At 48.0% G+C, this 20,505-nt stretch overlaps 1 protein-coding gene across 1 annotated transcript in view; it reads left to right on the forward strand.

Annotated features, from left to right (window-relative positions):
• Positions 1-20,505, forward strand: part of LOC126183646 (polyamine-transporting ATPase 13A3-like) — a 265,104-nt gene that overhangs the window by 29,011 nt on the left and 215,588 nt on the right. The gene's annotated exons all lie outside the window — the stretch shown is intronic.

The raw sequence follows: 20,505 nt of genomic DNA on the forward strand, positions 1-20,505 counted from the left end.
GCTGTACACTGCTCATCCCTTAGTGCAGCGGGTCCAGGAAAACTGACACCTGCTCACTCTTGGTGGAGCCAATGTCATGTTTCTGTGGGTCCCTGGTCATGTCGGTCTGCCAGGAAACGAGGCTACTGGCACTGCTGCTAAGACTGCAGTCCTCGTACGTCAGCTCTCGAGTACCTCTATTTCGTCTGATGATCTCTGCATTACTGTCTGTCAGAAAGTGGTGTCCCTTTGGCATCGCCAATGGTCCTCCCTTCACGGGAACAAGCTTTGGCTTATTAAGCCTCTTCCAGTGCCTTGGACGACTTCCTGTCAGCCCTCCTGCCGGGAGGAGATTATTTTAACTCGGCTGCATATTGGCACTGTCTTTTTAGCCATCGTCATTTGGTCAGTGGCAGTACCCCACCACTTTGTATGCATTGCGCCCAAATTTTAACTGTCCACCACTTCCTGCTAGAATGCCCTTTTTTTAACAATTTACGTTCCAGCTTGGGTTTGCCATCTGATTTATCAGCCGTTTTAGCAAATGACGTGCGGGCTGGCAACCGCGTTTTACTTTTTATCTGTCAAAGCAATATGGCAAAGGCCATTTAATTTTTAGTTTTGGACCTCCATTTTTGTATGGTGTTTTCTTAGCCCCTTTTCCATGTGCCTTGTTTAACTGTCTCCTGTTCTGTCCATTAGGACTGACCTATAGTCATTTCCCTCGTCTCTGTGATTTTGTCTATAGTTTTGACTTGGGCGTGTATGACCCCAGTTGGTTTTTGCACCCTAAAACAAAACAAACAAACAAAAAAATTGGAGATCCAGGTCAGGGCTTACAATTGCAGTTTGCATCCGATCTCATCTGCTTGAAGTGGAGTCCTTGCCTTTACCCCCTCAGGGGGCTCAGCATTTAGTTGCTGGGTACGGGCTTGGCGACCCCGGGGTTCTTGAGCTGGGGACTGGGAAGTGCCACCAGTCCTCAGTACCGTAAGCTCTGAGCGTGCTTCAACGATCACTGTAAGGCGCGACAGTGGAACGTTGTACAGTACAGAGCTCGGGGATCTTGGCTTAACTGCCTGGGTCGCGAGGATGGTATAAACCTGTGTAAAAAAAAAAAAAAAAAAAAAAAAAAAACCTCAATCTTAAGGTGAGAGGAGATGCATGGCTGTTGAGGTAGAACAGTTTCTAGCGGGTGACCTCTGGGGAACCTGCTGCCCCTTGGTTGTATTAGGCTTACCCAGGCAAGTTGGGCTCTGTCTGGGTGGACATTCTTTCCCTTGGCTGCTCATGGGACCACCATGAAACGAAATACAAATAGTGTGCAAGCACGAGTCTCTAAGAAAGGAAAGTTCAATGCTTTACAGTATCACCCCCAATCGTTCGCTTCCCTGTCCACACCAAGGGAGGAATGGTGATCTAAATTACCTGGTGAGACGCATTCTCCTCGATTTCTGGTTTGTAGCCGAACAGATGGGGACTCATTTCTGACCACAAAGTCTCAGTTTTTTGTGGAAAATTTAGAGGACAAGTTCGTAGAAGTTGGCCTTTCTAAAATGAGGTCTGGAGCAGTCCTCATACAGACAGCATCCCCAGCACAGTCACGAGCATTGCTTGCTTGTGACAAGCTTGGTGATGTTGCAGTCTCCATTACGCCTCATAAGAGCCTCATTGTGGTTCAGGGACTTATTTTTCATCATGACCTGTTGTTGCAGTCTGACGACGAGCTTCATGCAAATCTGGAATGCCGTGGTGTCCACTTTGTACGACGTGTCTTCAGGGGACGTAAAGATAGTAGGGTCACCACCAGTACCTTCATCTTGGCTTTCGAGGGAGACACCCTGCCCGAGAAGGTCAAGGTGATGATACATCGATGTGATGTTAAGCCTTATGTCCCTCCTCCCATGCGCTGCTTTAAGTGCTGGAGGTTTGGGCGTATGTCATTGAGATGTGACGCCAATCCTACCTGTCGGGATTGTGGACATGCCTCCCACTCCAACGTCCTGTGTTCGCCGCCCCCTGTTTGTGTCAACTGTGGACAGAAACATTCACCTTGCTCGTCAGACTGCATGGTTTATCAAAAAGAATGGAAGATTATGGAGTATAAGACCTTGGACAAGCTCACTTACACAGAGGCTAAACGCAAGTACGACCGACTTCACCCTGTGCGCATTTCATCGACGTTTGCTGCAGCAGCTTCGATCTTGCTGTCCCTGGTGACGAGCCCCCAAGCTCAGACGCTTTTTGTGTGCCCTCCAGCCTGGCCGTCTATTCCTGCCCCCCCCCCCCCCCCCCAGGTAGTTGGGGAAACACCCTCTTCCATTGCTCCCCTGTTATCAACATCGGGAGTAACAACCCATCCTTCTTTGGGGACTGCAGTCCCCACCTCTGCACTGGAGAAGTGCCCGCCTCCTCCAGCTCCCCTCGTGCAAAAGGGATCGCTTGGCGCCCTCCCTTCCACGGTTACTGCCCCTCCAGATGTCAGCCAGTGGCTCAAAAAGCCACCACCTGAGGGCCATAGGGCTTCCAAGTCTTCCTCAGTCCATGAGACTGGGTCGGAAAAGCCCACCCGGCCTGATAAACAGAAGGACAAACGGGACCCTACCAAAGAGAAGAAAAAGCAAAAGGAGGAGGACATAGAGACAGAAAAGTAGTTCACCACTGCACCTGAAGATGATGTGGAGCATGTAGCGTCCCCTCAGGAGCCAGATGTTGCTCGACCCGCAGCTCCTATGGAAGTTGATCAGGCTACTTCACAATCGGTGGCGGCGAATGCTTCTAAGGCGTTACCCCCCCCGCAGGTTCTTTCATGTCTTCACAGTCGGATACCATTATCCTTCAGTGGAATTGCCGTGGTTTTTTCCACCACCTTGCTGAGTTGAAACAGCTTTTGTGCCTCTTCCCTGCCACTTGTCTGGCTCTACAGGAAACCTGGTTTCCTGTTCGGCAGACCCCCTCCCTCTGTGGCTACCAGGATTGCTATAAGAACCACGTAGAATATGACAGGGTGTCTGGCGGTGTCTGTGTTTATGTTCTTGCCACTGTTCCTAGTACCCCAGTGCCACTTCACATGGCTCTCGAGGCTGTGGCTGTTAGAATCCGGGCAGTAATGGAGCTTACCATCTGTTCCCTCTACCTTCCCCTGGATGAGGTTGTCCCTCTTGCCGACCTAGCTGCCTTGTTTGCCCAGCTCCCCCCACCATTCCTCCTTTTGGGGGACTTTAATGCCCACCACCCTTTATGGTGTGGGCCCAGATCTCGGGCCAGGGTAGGTATGTTGAGGCTCTCTTGGCACAGCAGGCCATTTGCCTCCTTAACACTGGTGCTCCCACTTACTTTAGTTTGACTCATGGCACATACTCGGCCATTGACCTCTCTCTTAGTAGCCCAAGTCTTCTTCCATACCCCAGTTGGAGGGTCCACGACAACCTCTGTGGTAGCGACCACTTTCCTATCCTGGTTTCTCTTCTTCAATCCCAACCCCCTGACCTGCTGCCACGATGGTCTCTTCATGGAGCTGATTGGGCAGCCTACACCTCAGCTACTATGGCCATTGTCCGCTTCCTGGTGACATTGATTTGGCAGTGGACAAGGTCACTATGGCCATTGTTTCTGCAGCCGAGGCAACTGTCCCCTGCTCTTCAAGTACCCTAAGGAGTAAATCAGTCCCTTGGTGGACACCAGAGATTGCAGAAGCTATCTGGGACCACCAGCGAGCCCTGCAGTGACACCGGTATCGTCCTTCCCTAGAGAATCTGGTTGCCTTTAAACGGCTGTGGGCCCAGGCTCGGTAGTTAATCCGGTGGAGCAAACAGGACTGCTGGGAATGATATGTTGCCACCATAGGTTCTCACACCTCCCCATCTCAGGTGTGGTCGCGGGTTCGCCACATTTTTGGCTTTCGCCCTCATGCGTCTGTCCCTTGCCTTTCTCTTTGGGGTACACTTTGTACTGACCCAATCGCCATCGCCGAACATCTGGCAGAGTACTTCGCTCATATTTCCGTGACAGCAGGCTACAGCACAGAATTCCACGCAATTAAAGAGCAGGCTGAGCGTACGCAGTTGTCATTTCGCACGCACCGTTGGGAACAATACAACGGCGACAACATCTAGTTTCTGTTTTCTTTGATCTTCGGAAGGCGTTCGATACCACCTGGCGCCATCATATCCTTGCTACGCTGCACGAATGGGGCTTACGGGGTCCACTTCCAATTTTTCTACGGAATTTCCTCTCCAATCGCTCCTTTCGGGTTCGAGTTTGCACATATTTTAGCTCTGCTCATATTCAGGAGAACGGTGTCCCACAGGGCTCGGTTCTCAGTGTTCCCCTCTTTTTGGTGGCAATTAATGGTCTTGCGGCTGCGGTGGGCTCTCTATGCTGATGACTTTTGTCTTTCTTACAGTTCCCCAAGCATCAGTGTCGCTGAACGGCGGCTACAGGGAGCTATCTGTAAGGCACATTTTTGGGCATCCAACCATGGTTTTCAGTTCCCAGCCTCCAAGACCCGAGTGATGCATTTCTGTCGTCATTGCACGGTCCACCTCCATCCAGAGCTCTACCTTGCGAATGAACTCCTTCGTATTGAGGAGATGCATCACTTCCTTGGCATGCTGTTTGATGCTCAGCTCACTTGGACACCTCATCTTCGCGAGCTTAAACAGCGCTGCTGGCGGCACCTCAACATCCTTCGCTGCCTCAGCCACACCGTTTGGGGGGCTGCACGAACAACTCTCCTACAGCTATATAAGGCTTTAGTCCAGTTCCGTCTCGACTACAGGAGCATGGTGTAAGACTCAGCAGTACCTTCAACATTGCAGATCCTCGACCCGATTCTCCATTGTGGCGTCAGACTGGCGACAGGTGCCTTCCCTACTAGTCCGGTGACTAGCCTTCTTGTAGAAGCTGGAATCCCTCCCCTACGATTCCACCGACAACAGTTGCTTGCGTCGTACATCGCCCGCATCCATTCCTTGCCGACCACCCAAACCGCAGGCTCCTTTTTCCGTCTTCTGCACTCTCCTCCCCACGACTGCGGCCTAGGTCGGGTCTCCCGATCGCGGTCCACATTCGTTCCCTTCTCTCATCACTTGAGTCCTTTTCCCTTCCTCTATCCTTCCGGCCCTCTTCTTCTACCCCTCCATGGTCCCTCCCTCGCTTGCGGCTTTGCTTGGATTTGTCCTGCGACTCCAAGTCCTCTGTTCCACCTGCCAGTCTTCGTCAACAATTCCTCGCTCTTCTTGCCTCGTTTCGCGATGCAGATGTAGTCTACACTGATGGTTCTGTGGTCAATGGACGCACTGGGTTTGCTTTCATCCACGGTGACTACGTTGAGCAGCATTCCCTGCCTTGTGGGAGCAGTGTTGCTCTTTATCATGCACTCGCTCACCTTTCCTCCTGCCCTAGGGAGTCATTTGTCATATGCAGTGACTCCATGAGTGGATTGCAAGCACTCGACCAGCGTTTTTCTCGGGACCCTTTGGTGCTGTTTTTGCTCTCGCTGAGTGTGGTCGTTCAGCGACGTTTGTGTGGACCTCATGCCACATCGGAAATCCAGAAAACGAATGTGTCGATCGGTTGGCCAAGCAGGCCACCACTTCGCCACCCCTGGAGCTTGGTCTCATGGAAAGAGACCTCCAGTCAGCCCCACATCGCAAGGTCCGCGATGTCTGAAGCTCTAAATGGTCTGTCTTGAACACACCAAATAAGCTCCGCATGGTCAAGTCATCCACGGCCGTATGGAACTCATCCTTGAGGGGCACGCGTAGGGACTCAGTTGTTCTCTGCTGTCTCTGAATTGGACATACGCGGTTGACCCACAGCTATATCCTCCGTCGTGAGAACCCGCCCAAGTGTCGCTGTGATGCAGGGCTGACAGTGGTCCATCTTCTGATGGACTGCCCCCTGTTAGCCCCCTTGCGGCAGTCCTTTAATTTACCAGCTGCACTTCCTTTAATTCTAAGTGGCAATGTCTCTATAGCTGACTCAGTTTTACGTTTTATCCGTGCAGCTGGGTTTTATCACTCGCTCTAGTGTTGGCACTCTCGCATGATTTCTCAGGCTACACCCACTCCAGCGACTTGTGACGTGGATACCAAAATAGTGTCTTTTCTGGTTACAAGTTGTGTTGGTACCTCTATCAACGCTTTCCAGCTGGAGGTTCTTCGTTTGTAGTTGAGTGGCTGACCTTTTATCTGATCCATCAACCACTGTAGTCTGTCTTACTCTAGTCAACTATTTGCTCTGCTCCTTTTCACTGTCCTCTATTTTGTGTTACTGCGATGTTCATTTTTGCTCTGTATCCCTTGGTGTTCCCTCCCTCTGGGTGCAGAGGTTACGCTTTTACTGTATAGGCCTTTTACAAGTATGTCTGTTTGGAACTGGGGACTGATGACCTCGATTTTTAGCCCCCATCAAACCCCAAAACAAACCAAACAACCAACCAACCAACCTTGCCTTTACCACCTATACTCGAGGTCCAACCATGTACACCTTCATGGTGTACACGTAGGCCAAAGCTTCACCTGGACCTTTCACATAGTCCCAAGGACTTAGTTAACCCTACGGCTCTCCGCTGTCACTTCCTCTCAATTCTTGACGTGTGCTGGAACAATGAAGTGGTTTACAGCAATGGCTCGATGGCTGATGGTTACGTTGGCTTCGTATATGTTCTTGGAGGTCATATTGAACAGCACTCCATACCAGATAGCTGCAGTATTTTCACTGCAGAGCTGGTGGCCATTTCTCATGCTCTTGAGCACATCCGCTGCTGCCCTAGCCAGTCATTTCTTCTCTTTACTGACTCCTTGAACAGCCTACAAGCTCTTGACCAGTGCTACCCCACCATCCTTTGGTAGCGACCATCCAGGAGTCCATCTGTGCCCTGGAAGGGACCAGTCATTCCGTGATGGTTGTGTGGACCCCAGGCCACGTTGGAATCCCAGGAAATGAACTTGCCAACAGGCTGGCCAAACAGGCTATACGGAAACCGCCTCTGGGGATTGGCATCCCCGTAACTGACCTGCAATCATTATTAAGTCACAAGGTTTTTCAGCTTTGGGAGATGGAATGGCATAGTCTCAGTATGCACAACAAACTGCATGTCATTAAGGAGACTACGAATGTCTGGAAGACCTCTATGCAGGTCTCTCACAGGGACTTTGTGGTTCTCTGCCGGCTTCACATTGACCATACGTGGCTAACAAATGGCTACCTCCTCTGTCACAAGGGCCCACTTCAGTGTCACTGTGACTCACATATGACTGTTGTCCACGTCTAGCCCCTCTGTGGCAGACTTTAAACCTTCCCAACACCCTGCCTTAGGTGTTAGGTGACAATGCTTCAACAGCAGATTTAGTTTTACGTTTTATTTGTGGGGGGGTTATCGCACCATCTAAGGGTGGGCATTTAGCCTTCTCTCCGAGGCTGCCACCATTTTAACTTTGTCACACTTTCTTTGCATTTGTTTGTCTTGGTGGTCATCTTTTTCCTACATGTGATCATCTCATCTTTTTGGGGTGGACATTTTAATGTGTTGCAGAGTGGCTGACTCATCTTCTTTTATTATTGTGATCAGACAGCCCAGACCATCTGGTCTATAGTTGTAATACCTTCTTCTACTTTTGTTTGTGGTGTATGTTTTCCCCTTTTTTTTCATTCCATTTGTTTTCTTTTTAGGTGTGGTTCCCCACTCCTTTTCCCTCTTTTACTTTCTCAAACATACTTTCGGTGTTTTTGTACCTTGAGCCTTGCTTGCATCAGGAAAAAGGGACTGATGACCCTGTAGTTTGGTCAATTTATACCCCAAAACCAACCAACCAAAGGAAGATAATCTACCCTACATAATTACTTTCTTACAGCATTCATGTCTATTTTTAACGGAATCATTAAACTATTCTGTGCTCAGATATAACAGCCCATATATAAAAAAATAAATTTATCCAAGGAAATTGGCAAGGATTCTGAAAAATATTTCTCTTAAAATGCAATATGGTCAATGCAGTAGTTAGTTGAAGCCAGGCTGATACATTCTTTCTATATTGTCAAAAGCTGATGCCATAAAATAAATATTTCTATAAGATATTAAGCAGGTTTGCAGCTCGTGGTTATGCAGAATTTGACAGTTAGCCCTAGATAGCTGATCACCTGTCATACCTGCATAGAATGTTGCACCTTGTTTTTATGACAGCTAGCAGATTTAGTTACTTTCACATGTACCTGTACTTCTGATTGGATTAGAAGTGAGGGTGATGATTGCAATTAGGGGTAATGTATGGGTACTAAAACCTTCAGCCCAAAAGCTTGGGTCAGAATTCAGACAATGTACACTTTGATAAAATGTGGAATATTGTGATTCATATGCTATGAGAACCAAAGGCTGGGGAGGGGGAGACTCCAACTGGAGTACAAGGAAGCTGTTTAGAGAAGGTCACTGTTGTAGTCAGTTGGATCAGGTTAACTTTGTCCCATGGAGTGGGAGTGGCTTGTAGGAGATACATCAGAATTTGACACTTATCCTCACAGACTGCAAATTATAGCCCCTCTCAGCTTGGATACATCTACTGTAATGCTTTTAGGGCTCTGAGGGAATTGCTGTCAGTGAGAAACTTTTGCTTTACTAAGGTCTCACCTGCTACATTGCATCTGAGATAGTATATAGTACTGTACTATTAAATCCAACCTCAAATGCTGAAGAGAAAGTCTCGGAATCTGAGGATAGGGCTGGTCCTGAAAGCTGCCTGCAGCCACTGCAGTCATCCCACAGTACACCACATCTCTAATTTTAAATAGGTTGGTCTGATGCAGCCATGAATCATAAACCCATTATCGAACCAGGACAGCCTGAAGTATCATAATTTTTAAAAATATTCCAACATTTTAGATCCTGTATTTTCATGTCCTGAATCTGTGACAACAAGATAAGCTTAATTTTATGTATCAGACCCAAAAACATCACCATTTCTTCCAAAGTTTGAAGTGTGTTCTTCATCAACAGGGAAATTAGAAAGGACACAAACAGATTTCTCATTTGAGAACTTAGAGCATTTCTCCTCTATCCATTCTTGTCATTTGCAACTGACAGCTTATAGTAGCAAAGCTGGCCCTGTAGAAGTTAGGCTGTTAATTAAAATTGCAACACCAGGAAGGATAACAAATTATGAAAATTTTCTTATTGTGCCTATACAGTATATAGAATACGTGACTAAATTTGTAGGTGATCTGTGGGTATGCAGGGTGCGAATTTGAATACACAGAGCTGCCACTTCTCGCAGCAACAATTTCTCTAACCTAGCTGGGCACCGAGTCAGACTGAGCTCAGATGACAGTTACAGTGACGTCACTTCATATCAGTTCCGCTCTATGCCAGAGTTAATCAATCTTAGTGGTTGGCAAATGGTGGCATGGCAGTCTTCGGCAACCTGTGACCGTATGTTTTCAATGGGTGGGAGATCTGGAGAACATGCTGACCAGGACAACAGTTGGACATCTTCTGTATTAAGACAGATTAAGCATTTGGTCTTTCGCTGTCTTGTTGAAAGGTGTCGCAGAGACCTCAAAGGTAAGGCACAACAACTAGCCTTAACATGTCAGAAATGTAGTAGCTGCTGTCTGAAATACCAGTTATGTGAACCAGAGATAACTGTGGTCACCCAAAGGAACTCCATACCATCAGATCTCATTTCGGACCTGTATCATGATGGCAAATGTAGCATTTGTCTCTGCAGAACCTCCACACATTGATACATCCATCATGAAGCTGTGCAAAGAACCACTCCTGTGTCAACTGATGTCACTGGGCACTGCATTGTGAGGGCATCTCTCCCTGCTGCCATGTCAAGGGAAGCCATTACAATTGTTGCTCTGCTAACAGTCAGTGTTGCTCCAGATGATGGTATACTGACCATGTCGATACTTGTTATGCTGCAAACAAACCCATTTCTTGAATCAAGGTATGTGACATGGCTGTTCGATCATTCACGGATGACTGAAAAATAGATTGACTTTTTGGGTGCTATACAGTTGGAACCATTGAGATACTGCATGGTGGTGACTATGACTCACCTGAACCCATCAATTCCATACTCACATGACAGTTGTGAAATCCTGCCAAATTCAGGCAGCTACATCACAGAATGATAAACCGCAGTGTGAATAGGTCATGATCCTGCCACTCTAAAATTCCAATACATGCTGGTAGGGTTTTCTGCTCTTTAACAAGACATAATATTAATCTTCTCACAAACAAACAATACTCAAATGTGATTTCTGAATTAAAGCCCACTGTGTTGTCTTCCCATATATACATAATGCAGGTGACATTACTCCTACATACATTTTTGCCCATTGTCACAGTTGTGCTGGACTGCTAATCATTTGTATATCAAAACATGTAGTACTACTCATGACTATTTGAATTCATTCTATGCCATGTTTATGATATTACAATTATAATGTCCAGCAGTATAGCTAAGGTAAACAGTCACAATTAAGGAACGCCATTTCTTGTTGAAAGTGATCAGACAGGAAATCATTAACTCAAGCCCCCTGTTGGTCCAGGGACTAGAATAGGCCTGAGGCATTCCTGCCTGTCGTAAGAGATGACTAAAAGGAGTCTCACACATTTCGGCCTTTATGTGATGGTATACTGTAGGGTTTGACCTCCATTTTTCAAAATTTTCTCGAAGAGCGAGCCAATTGGGGAAAGGTGCCTTACGTGGCGCATCGTGTCTATTGTGCCTTGAGATCTTTAGCCCACTTTCTTGACGTTGCACTGCAGTCCACCTCATTCTCCATCTCTTGAGCAAGGACGCGTTTCTGGGTGTGTTTTCCACCATGCACTGTCGCTTTTTGCGCCGACGATGACCATGGACTTCTTTGCACCTCATCCAGCAAGGTAGCCAGTCAATTGTGGTGGGGCCACCATGTACCCTGTTGGTAGTAGTCCCCTGACAACACAGGGATCGCTCTGCCGTTAACTCCCCATGTATGCCAAGGAGTAGATGTCAGTCATCCTGGGGCATTGGGACTCCCAGTAATGGCCGTCCTGCCAGGTGACCTTTGCTGCGGCTGGGTGGCGCCTGTGAGGAGGGCTCCTGGTCGCAGTGGTTGGCATCATGGCAGATGATGTGCGTACCACATTGTCATTTTCTGGTGATGAAACACCAGCAGTCTCTAAGCATTTCAAGTCTCAGTGCAATGCAAGAAAGTGTGACCCTAAATTGTTCCCCTCCCTGGCCACAGCATGGGAGGAATGCCAGGCTAAGAATGGCAGCGAACCTTGTACCTTGTATGTATGAGAGCTGATGGGGACTCCTTTGTTTTGATGAAGCTACAGTTTTTAGTAGGGCATTTAGAGGACAAGTTTGGGGAGGTGGAGGGCTTGTCCAAAATGCGATCTGGGTTGGTCTTGATAAAAACAGTATCCTCTGTCCAGAGGACACCAATTCCCACTTCTCAGCCGGAGAAGAAGTCACTCCCTTCCCAGGTGTCTGCTAATGGGAAAGATGATGCTCGCCAGTGGCTGAAGTGCCCAAAAGCAGCTGGTCGTAGAGCTTCACGATCATCCTCAGTCCCAGAGACTGAATCAGTGAAGCCCTCCCAGTCAGAAAAACCCAAGGAGCTGCGAGAAAAGTCCAAAAAGAAGACCCCTAAGACCAAGGAAATTGCAGTGGCACCCACACCACCACTACCTACAAGCTCTGCGTCTGGGAATGAGGTGGAATTCTGGCGTCTGCTGAGGACCTAGATCTTGCCGGACCCTCAAGACACAATGGACATAGACTGCTCAGGCAATAAGTCGGTAGAAGCAGGTGACCCTGAGGCATAAACTGCCTTGTTGACTGTTCCATGCCTTCCCAGTCTCACGATGATTTTATCCTCCAGTGGAACTGTGGCAGTTTTTTCACCACCTGGCTGGGGTACGGCAACTGTTAACCTTTACACCTGCTTTCTGCATTGCCCTCCAGGAAACCTGGCTCCCGGCAGTGCGGACCCCTGCCCTCCCCAGCTATAAGGGATATTACAGGAACTGTAGAGACTATAATTGAGTGTCAGGTGGAGTTTGCTTTTATGTCCTAAACTCAGTCTGTAGTGAAACTGTGCCCCTTCAAACCCCTCTTGAAGCTGTAGCTGTCAGAATAAGGACAATACAGGAAATAACTATCTACAATGTATATCTTCCTCCAGATGGTGCAGTACTCCTGAATGCAATGGCTGCACTGATTGATTAACCCCCTAAACATTTCCTGCTTTTGGGAAATTTTAACACCCAAAAACCCTTGTGGGATGGCACCATCCTTACTGGCCGAGGCAGAGAAGTCGAAACTTCACTGTCTCAGTTCGACCTCTGCCTCTTAAATACTGGGGCTGCCACACATTTCAGTGTGGCTCGTGGTAGTTACTCGGCCATTGATGTATCCACCTGCAGCCCAGGACTTCACCCATCTATCCAATGGAGAGCACATGACGACCTGTGTGGTAGTGACCACTTCCCCATCTTCCTGTCACTGCCACGCCATCAGGCCCACAGACACATATCCAGATGGGCTTTAAACAAGGCAGACTGGGAAACTTTCACCTCTGTGGTCACCATTGACTCTCCCTCACACGGTAACATTGATGTGATGATTGAGCAGGTGACAACAACAATTGTTACTGCGGCGGAAATGCTACCTCTCGCTCTTTAGGGTGCCCCTGGTGAAAGGAGGTCCCTTGACGGTCACCGGAAGTTGCTGAGGAAATTAAGGTGTGTTGATGAGCTCTACAGCAGCATAAGTGGCACTCTTCCCTGGAGCACCTCATAGCCTTTAAGCAGCTTCGTGCCTGTGTTCGCCAGCTTATCAAAAGACGGAAGCAGGAGTGTTGGGAGAGATATGTCTCGACCATTGGGTGCCATACATCACCTTCCCAAGTCTGGACGAAGATCAGATGTCTTTTTGGGTACCAGACCCCAATAGGTGTCCCAGGCATTACAATCAATGGCATGTTATCTACTGGCGCAAACGCAATTGCTGAGCACTATGCTCGAGCCTCCACATCGGAGGACTGTCCCCCAGCCTTTCGCACCCTCAAACGATGGATAGAAAAGAAAGTCCTCTCGTTCGCTACATGCCACAGTGAACCCTATAATGCCCTATTTTCAGCTCCTTAGTGCCCTTGCACATTTCCCCTACACAGCTCCTGGGCCAGATCGGATCCAAGGTCAGATGATTAAACATCTCTCATCTGACTACAGGCGACATCTCCTCATCATCTTTAACCGGATCTGGTGTGATGGCTTCTTTCCATTGTAATGGCGGGAGAGCACCATCGTTCTGGTGCCCAAACCCGGTAAAAACCTGCTTGATGTGGATAGCTATCGGCCCATCAGCCTCACCAATGTTCTTTGTAAGCTGCTGGAACGTATGGTGTGGCGGCGGTTGGATTGGGTCCTGGAGTCACATGGCCTGCTGGCTCCATGTCAGGGCAGCTTCCGCCTAGTTGAGTCTACCAGTGATAATGTTGTGTCCCTCGAGTCTGCCATTCGAAGTGCCTTTTCCAGATGTTAACACCTGGTTGCCATCTTTTTTTGATTTATGAAAAGTGTATGAAACGACCTGACGAGCCACATTATACAAGTGGGTTCTCAGAGGCCCGCTCCTGATTTTTATCAACAATTTCCTGTTGCTTCGTACTTTCCATGTCCAAGTTGGTGCCTCCCATAGTTCCCCCCATATACAGGAGAATGTAGTGGGGTCCTGCAGGGCTCTGTATTGAGTGTATCTCTATTTCTAGTGGCCATTAGTATTCTAGCAGCAGTTATAGAGCTGTCTGTCTTACCTTTTCTGTATGCAGATGACTTCTGCATCTCGTACTGCTCCACCAGGACTGGTGTTGCTGAGCGACACCTACAGGGAGCCATCCACAAGGCGCAGTAATGGGCTCTAGCCCATGGTTTCCAGTTTTTGGCCACAAAGTCGTGTGTTATGCACTTCTGTTGGTGTCGTACCATTCATCTGGAACCAGAACATTACCTTAATGATGATCCACTAACCCTAGTGGAGACTTATCAATTCTTAGGACTGGTTTTCAATGCCCAATTGACTTGGCATCCTTACCTCCGTCAGCTTAAGTGGAAGTGCTGGCAGCATCTCAATGCCCTCCTGTGCCTGAGCAACACCATCTGGAATGCAGATTGCTCTACGATGCTGCAGCTCTACAGAGCCCTTGTTCAATCCCACCTTGACTATGAGAGTGTGGTTTATGGTTCAGCGGCACCCTCAGTGTTGCGTTTACTCGACCCAGTGCACCACTGTGGCGTTCACCTAGCAACAGGAGCTTTTAGGATAAGTCCGGTGACCAGCGTCTTGATGGAGGCCGGATTCCTCCCATTGTAGGTTAGGTGTGCACAATTGCTCTCCAGTTTGTTGCACATGTGTGTAGTTCTCCTGCGCATTCAAATTACTCTCTCCTTTTCCTGCCCACAGTGGTTCATCTCCCTCATCAGTGGCTCAGGTCAGGGCTTACAATTGCAGTTCGTGTGCAATCCTTTCTCTCCGAACTGGAGTTCTTTCCTTCACCACATATACTTGAGGTTCATTCACGAATATCTCCATGGTGTACACCTAGGCTGTGGCTTCACCTGGACCTTTCATATTTCCCTAAGGGCTCATTTAACCCTGCGACTCTCCACTGTCACTTCCTCTCGATTATCGACATGTACCAGTGCTGTGAAGTGGTTTACACCGATGGTTCGATGGCTGATGGTCACGTTGGCTTTGCCTATGTTGATGGAGGACATATAGAACAACACTCCATACCAGATGGCTGCAGTGTTTTCACTGCAGAGCTGGCAACCGTATTTCGTGCTCTTGAACACATCCGCTCATGCCCAGGTGAGTCATTTCCCCTGTGTATTGACTCCTTGAGCTGCCTACAAGCTATCAACCAGTGCTACCCTTGTCATCCTTTGGCAGCAACCATACAGGAGTCCACCTATGCCCTGGAATGGTCCAATCATTCAGTGGTATTTGTCTGGACCCCAGGTCACGTCGGAATCCCAGGCAACAAACTTGCCAGACAGGCTACACAGAAACCGCTTATGAGATTCGCTTCTCTGAAACTGACCTGAATTCAGTATTACGCCACAAGGTTTTGCGGCTTTGGGAGACGGAATGGCATAACCTCAGTACGCACAACAAGCTGTGTTCCATTAAGGAAACTACGAATGTGTGGAAGACCTCTGTGCGCACCTCTCGCAGGGACTCTGTGGTTCTCTCTCGGCTCCGCATTGGCCATATGTGGCTGACGCATGGATATCTCCTCTGTCACGAGGACCCACCTCGGTGTCGCTGTGGCTCACGAGTCACTGTCATCCATCTCTTGCTGGATTGCCCACTTTTAGCCTCTCTGCGGCCGACTTTTAACTTTCCCAGCACCCTACCTTCGGTGGTGGGTGACAATACGTCAACAGCAGCTTTAGTTTTACGTTTTATTCGTGAGGGTGAGTTTTATCCTTTGCTCTAAGTTTCAGCACATGCCCTTTGTCCCTGTGTGTCCTCCACCTTAGTGCTTTCAGGGTGTAGGTTTTAATGTGTTGCAGAGTGGCTGACTTTTCCTTTTTATCCTCATGGTCAGACAGCCATGGTAACTTGCTTTCTTGTTTTAACCTCTTCTACGTGTTTCTTGTGTCTTTGTGGCTCTCTTGTTCCCTTTTGTCCATTTAAGTGTTTGTTGTCCTTCAGTCATTGTTGTGGTTTTTCCTTTCATTCTGCTTTGTGCTGTCTCATTGTCTTATTCTCACCCTTGTGGCACTGTTTTCTTCAGAACAAGGGACCAATGACCTCTCGTAGTTTGGTCACTTCCCCCTCTTTTAAATAAACCAACCAACCAACCGCTAACTCAATATATAGAATAAAATAGGGGGAGTATGGACCACATAAAGATCTACTTGTGGAGTTAGCTGAGGATAATATAGCCGCAAGTAATACCATTGGGCTTGTTGAGGTGATTGGAAATACTTATGTGTATCCAGGAAAACTTGTTATATAGCCACCTCCTGCACTGTTACATTATCATCAGTTGATTATTACATGTATCCAGAACCCTTGCTGAAAATAACCAAACAACTGGGAAAATATTTCCTGCCACTCAGATAAAACATGAATCAGTGAGGAGGATTTCATTAAATCTCTCAGTGAGCTGCCCCAGCACAGTGTACAAGATACTATTTTTGATGCATCACGAGCAAAAGAAAATGTATAGGACAAGAATCCAGTTCCCACACAAAGAATGGCCACTCCCCCTCCCACTCCCGCTCCCCCCTCCCGCTCCCCCCTCCCGCTCCCCCCCTCCCGCTCCCCCCTCCCGCTCCCCCCCCTCCCACTCCCCCCCTCCCGCTCCCCCCTCCCACTCCCCCCTCCCGCTCCCCCCTCCCGCTCCCCCCCCTCCCGCTCCCCCCCTCCCACTCCCCCCCTCCCGCCCCCCCTCCCGCTCCCCCCCTCCCGCCCCCCCTCCCGCCCCCCCCTCTCGCTCCCCCCCCTCCCGCTCCCACTCCCCCCTCCCACACCCACATGACCCTTCTGTGGTCCCGGAAAACTCAAGTGAGGTGGTGCAGTGGTTAGCACACTGAACTAGCATTTGGAAGGATGTAGGTTCAAATCCACAAATGGCCATCCAGATTTAGGTTTTCAGTGATTTTCATAAATTGCTCAAAGCAAATGCCAGGATAGTTCCTTTGAAAGAGCACAGCCAATTTCTTTCCCTATTCTTCAAACAGTCTGAGCTTTTCCATCTCTAAACCCTAATCTTGCTTTCTGTTTGGAAAGCTTGATCCTGACTGGCATGGTGGTACCACTAGTAAATTGGTCTGCCATAGTCTGAGCAATGTGTTGTAGGTGTCCAGGAAACATTCATCTTTTCGTATGTGCCTGGTGTAACAACACTGCAAAACCGTTCTGTCTGCACAAATGTAACTACTCCAGCTAGCAGCGGCTACAGAAGCGATGGAGCTGAACCCCAAAAGAGGAAAACATACTTGATGTGCATATCAGTCTACAAGGGAGCAGAATGTTCGAACACCACATATAGATGTTGATGGACAAAAGCCCAAAATGCAACTAGCACAAATAACTAGCTTGCAGAACCAAGAACACGGCACAGTGTGGAGCCCTGATTCAAGTTGGTTGATATTAGCATAAGAACTGAAGGGACTTGGTCTATTGCCATATCACTACGGTCAACTAAACACTAGTGTCTGCAGATCTGTCCATACAATGCTACATTTTCACTGTCCATTGCAGATTGCAGCGCTACTCTGCTGCGAGACCCATGCCAGCTTGTCTGTGTCCATATCAATGTCTGCTGGTGGTGATATTATATCGTTCCCCCCCTGAAAATGTCACATAGAGCCAAAAATGGCCAGGTTTGTGCTGCAACCTCCATCACAAAATTAGAGACAGCATGAGATTTCCCAACAGAAGATCTATCACCAAAGTAGGCAACACTAATGCATCCAACTTTGCTGGTATAGAGGAATATTTCAGAGGCAGGCATGACAGCTGGTACACCAGTGGTGACCCATAACAAGCAGGAAAAGGAGGGCGCCAGTTCCAAGTCCGTGGGCTCTGCATTGGAAGGCGCAGGAACAATCGCCACAGGTGCTATATTCGATGTGCGAAAGTAGTGTGGCAGAGGGCATAGTAGAGGTGGCAGCAGGAGTGCATGCTGCTGCGGTTGGGAGTCTCCTGCTGGGAAGAAACCATGACTGACCTTGTCACCTGGCTTGTGCTGAGATGACAGCATCACAGGTCCGACAGGTGACAGACACAGCTGATTAGAATGATGGGTCAGCTACCCTGGACTGACATCCCACACAGACAAATGCTGACCTTTGTGGCTCACCACTATGTTTGGCAGCCACCCATGCTGCCAGCCAAAAGACCGGGCCCAAGCAGCAGTCCCGCAAGGAAAATGTGGCAGGCTGTGACACTCTGGGGCATGCTACATGCAACAAACCAGAGATACCCTACAGCTGGCATCCATGCAAACATACTGTCGGATTGCACGTATTAACCAGCATTGCCCACTACATGGTTAGAAAATTACATCTACATCTACATCTACATCTACATTTATACTCCGCAAGCCACCCAATGGTGTGTGGCGGAGGGCACTTTACGTGCCACTGTCATTATCTCCCTTTCCTGTTCCAGTCGCGTATGGTTCGCGGGAAGAACGACTGTCTGAAAGCCTCTGTGCGCGCTCTAATCTCTCTAATTTTACATTCGTGATCTCCTCGGGAGGTATAAGTAGGGGGAAGCAATATATTCGATACCTCATCCAGAAACGCACCCTCTCGAAACCTGGCGAGCAAGCTACACCGCGATGCAGAGCGCCTCTCTTGCAGAGTCTGCCACTTGAGTTTGTTAAACATCTCCGTAACGCTATCACGGTTACCAAATAACCCTGTGACGAAACGCGCCGCTCTCCTTTGGATCTTCTCTATCTCCTCTGTCAAACCGGTACGGATCCCACACTGATGAGCAATACTCAAGTATAGGTCGAACGAGTGTTTTGTAAGCCACCTCCTTTGTTGGTGGACTACATTTTCTAAGGACTCTCCCAATGAATCTCAACCTGGTACCCGCCTTACCAACAATTAATTTTATATGATCATTCCACTTCAAATCGTTCCGCACACATACTCCCAGATATTTTACAGAAGTAACTGCTACCAGTGTTTGTTCCGCTATCATATAATCATACAATAAAGGATCCTTCTTTCTATGTATTCACAATACATTACATTTGTCTATGTTAAGGGTCAGTTGCCACTCCCTGCACCAACTGCCTATCCGCTGCAGATCTTCCTGCATTTCGCTACAATTTTCTAATGCTGCAACTTCTCTGTATACTACAGCATCATCCGCGAAAAGCCGCATGGAACTTCCGACACTATCTACTAGGTCATTTATATATATTGTGAAAAGCAATGGTCCCATAACACTCCCCTGTGGCACGCCAGAGGTTACTTTAATGTCTGTAGACGTCTCTCCGTTGATAACAACATGCTGTGTTCTGTTTGCTAAAAACTCTTCAATCCAGCCACACAGCTGGTCTGATATTCCGTAGGCTCTTACTTTGTTTATCAGGCGACAGTGCAGAACTGTATCGAACGCCTTCCGGAAGTCAAGAAAAATAGCATCTACCTGGGAGCCTGTATCTAATATTTTCTGGGTCTCATGAACAAATAAAGCGAGTTGGGTTTCACACGATCACTGTTTCCGGAATCCATGTTGATTCCTACATAGTAGATTCTGAGTTTCCAAAAACGACATGATACTCGAGCAAAACACATGTTCTAAAATTCTACAACAGATCAACGTCAGAGATATAGGTCTATAGTTTTGCGCATCTGCTCGACGACCCTTCTTGAAGACTGGGACTACCTGTGCTCTTTTCCAATCATTTGGAACCTTCTGTTCCTCTAGAGACTTGCGGTACACGGCTGTTAGAAGGGGGGCAAGTTCTTTCGCGTACTCTGTGTAGACTCGAATTGGTATCCCGTCAGGTCCAGTGGACTTTTCTCTGTTGAGTGATTCCAGTTGCTTTTCTATTCCTTGGACACTTATTTCGATGTCAGCCATTTTTTCGTTGGTGCGAGGATTTAGAGAAGGAACTGCAGTGCGGTCTTCCTCTGTGAAACAGCTTTGGAAGAAGGTGTTTAGTATTTCAGCTTTACGCTTGTCATCCTCTGTTTCAATGCCATCATCATTATATGATGGCAGCATTAGACAGTGCATCCTCACAAGACAAGACACACACACACTTCTTCATCTTGGTCATACTGTTAGCGTGAAACACTCCACCTCTGAGTTAGGAGCCTGGTGAAACTGGATACTATTGCATATGCAAAAATCCAAAAACTCCCATGACATGAATTGCTAACATTTATTGAATGTGTAGGTCCCAGAAGGAGCCCTCAATAGCAAAAGTGACTGACAATGTGCAAATAGTTGCTGTCGGTGGCATGGAATACAGTCTGACATTGTACAGGAAATTGGGCAGTGTATCCTCTACCAACAATCACATGCTTACCAAAAAAGTGCATTCTGTTCCAAGGGCACTGAGGGGAAAACTGGCATTGTGAGGTATAGTGGTTCTATGCACAACCCACACAAGATGTGCAGTTTCATGATTGATTAGTGGTCAGTTGACATGACCCAATGCCAGAGCCTTCATATGAGAAATACCCCATTGCTTTGCATGCAGCATCTGGAGTATGCGAGGACACAACCATTGGACAGCTTTCCTCCTGTGCAAGCAAGCATGAGGACCCTCTGGAAAATCCTGCCTGGACTATTGAAATGATTTTTTAGAAAAGTAGGTCTGCAGCCACGGTGCACCCAATCTCCTGCTCAGTCAAAGGTAAATTCATCATTGTCTGCTGCACAATATCATTCAATGCAAAAACAAGAGCCTCCTAACTATGGAAAGGAGCCCACTGGCAACCACAATAGCCGATCTGCAGTAGCAAGCAGTGCAGTG

This window comes from Schistocerca cancellata, chromosome 4 (assembly GCF_023864275.1).
Source record: "Schistocerca cancellata isolate TAMUIC-IGC-003103 chromosome 4, iqSchCanc2.1, whole genome shotgun sequence".
NCBI classification, from domain to species: domain Eukaryota; kingdom Metazoa; phylum Arthropoda; class Insecta; order Orthoptera; family Acrididae; genus Schistocerca; species Schistocerca cancellata.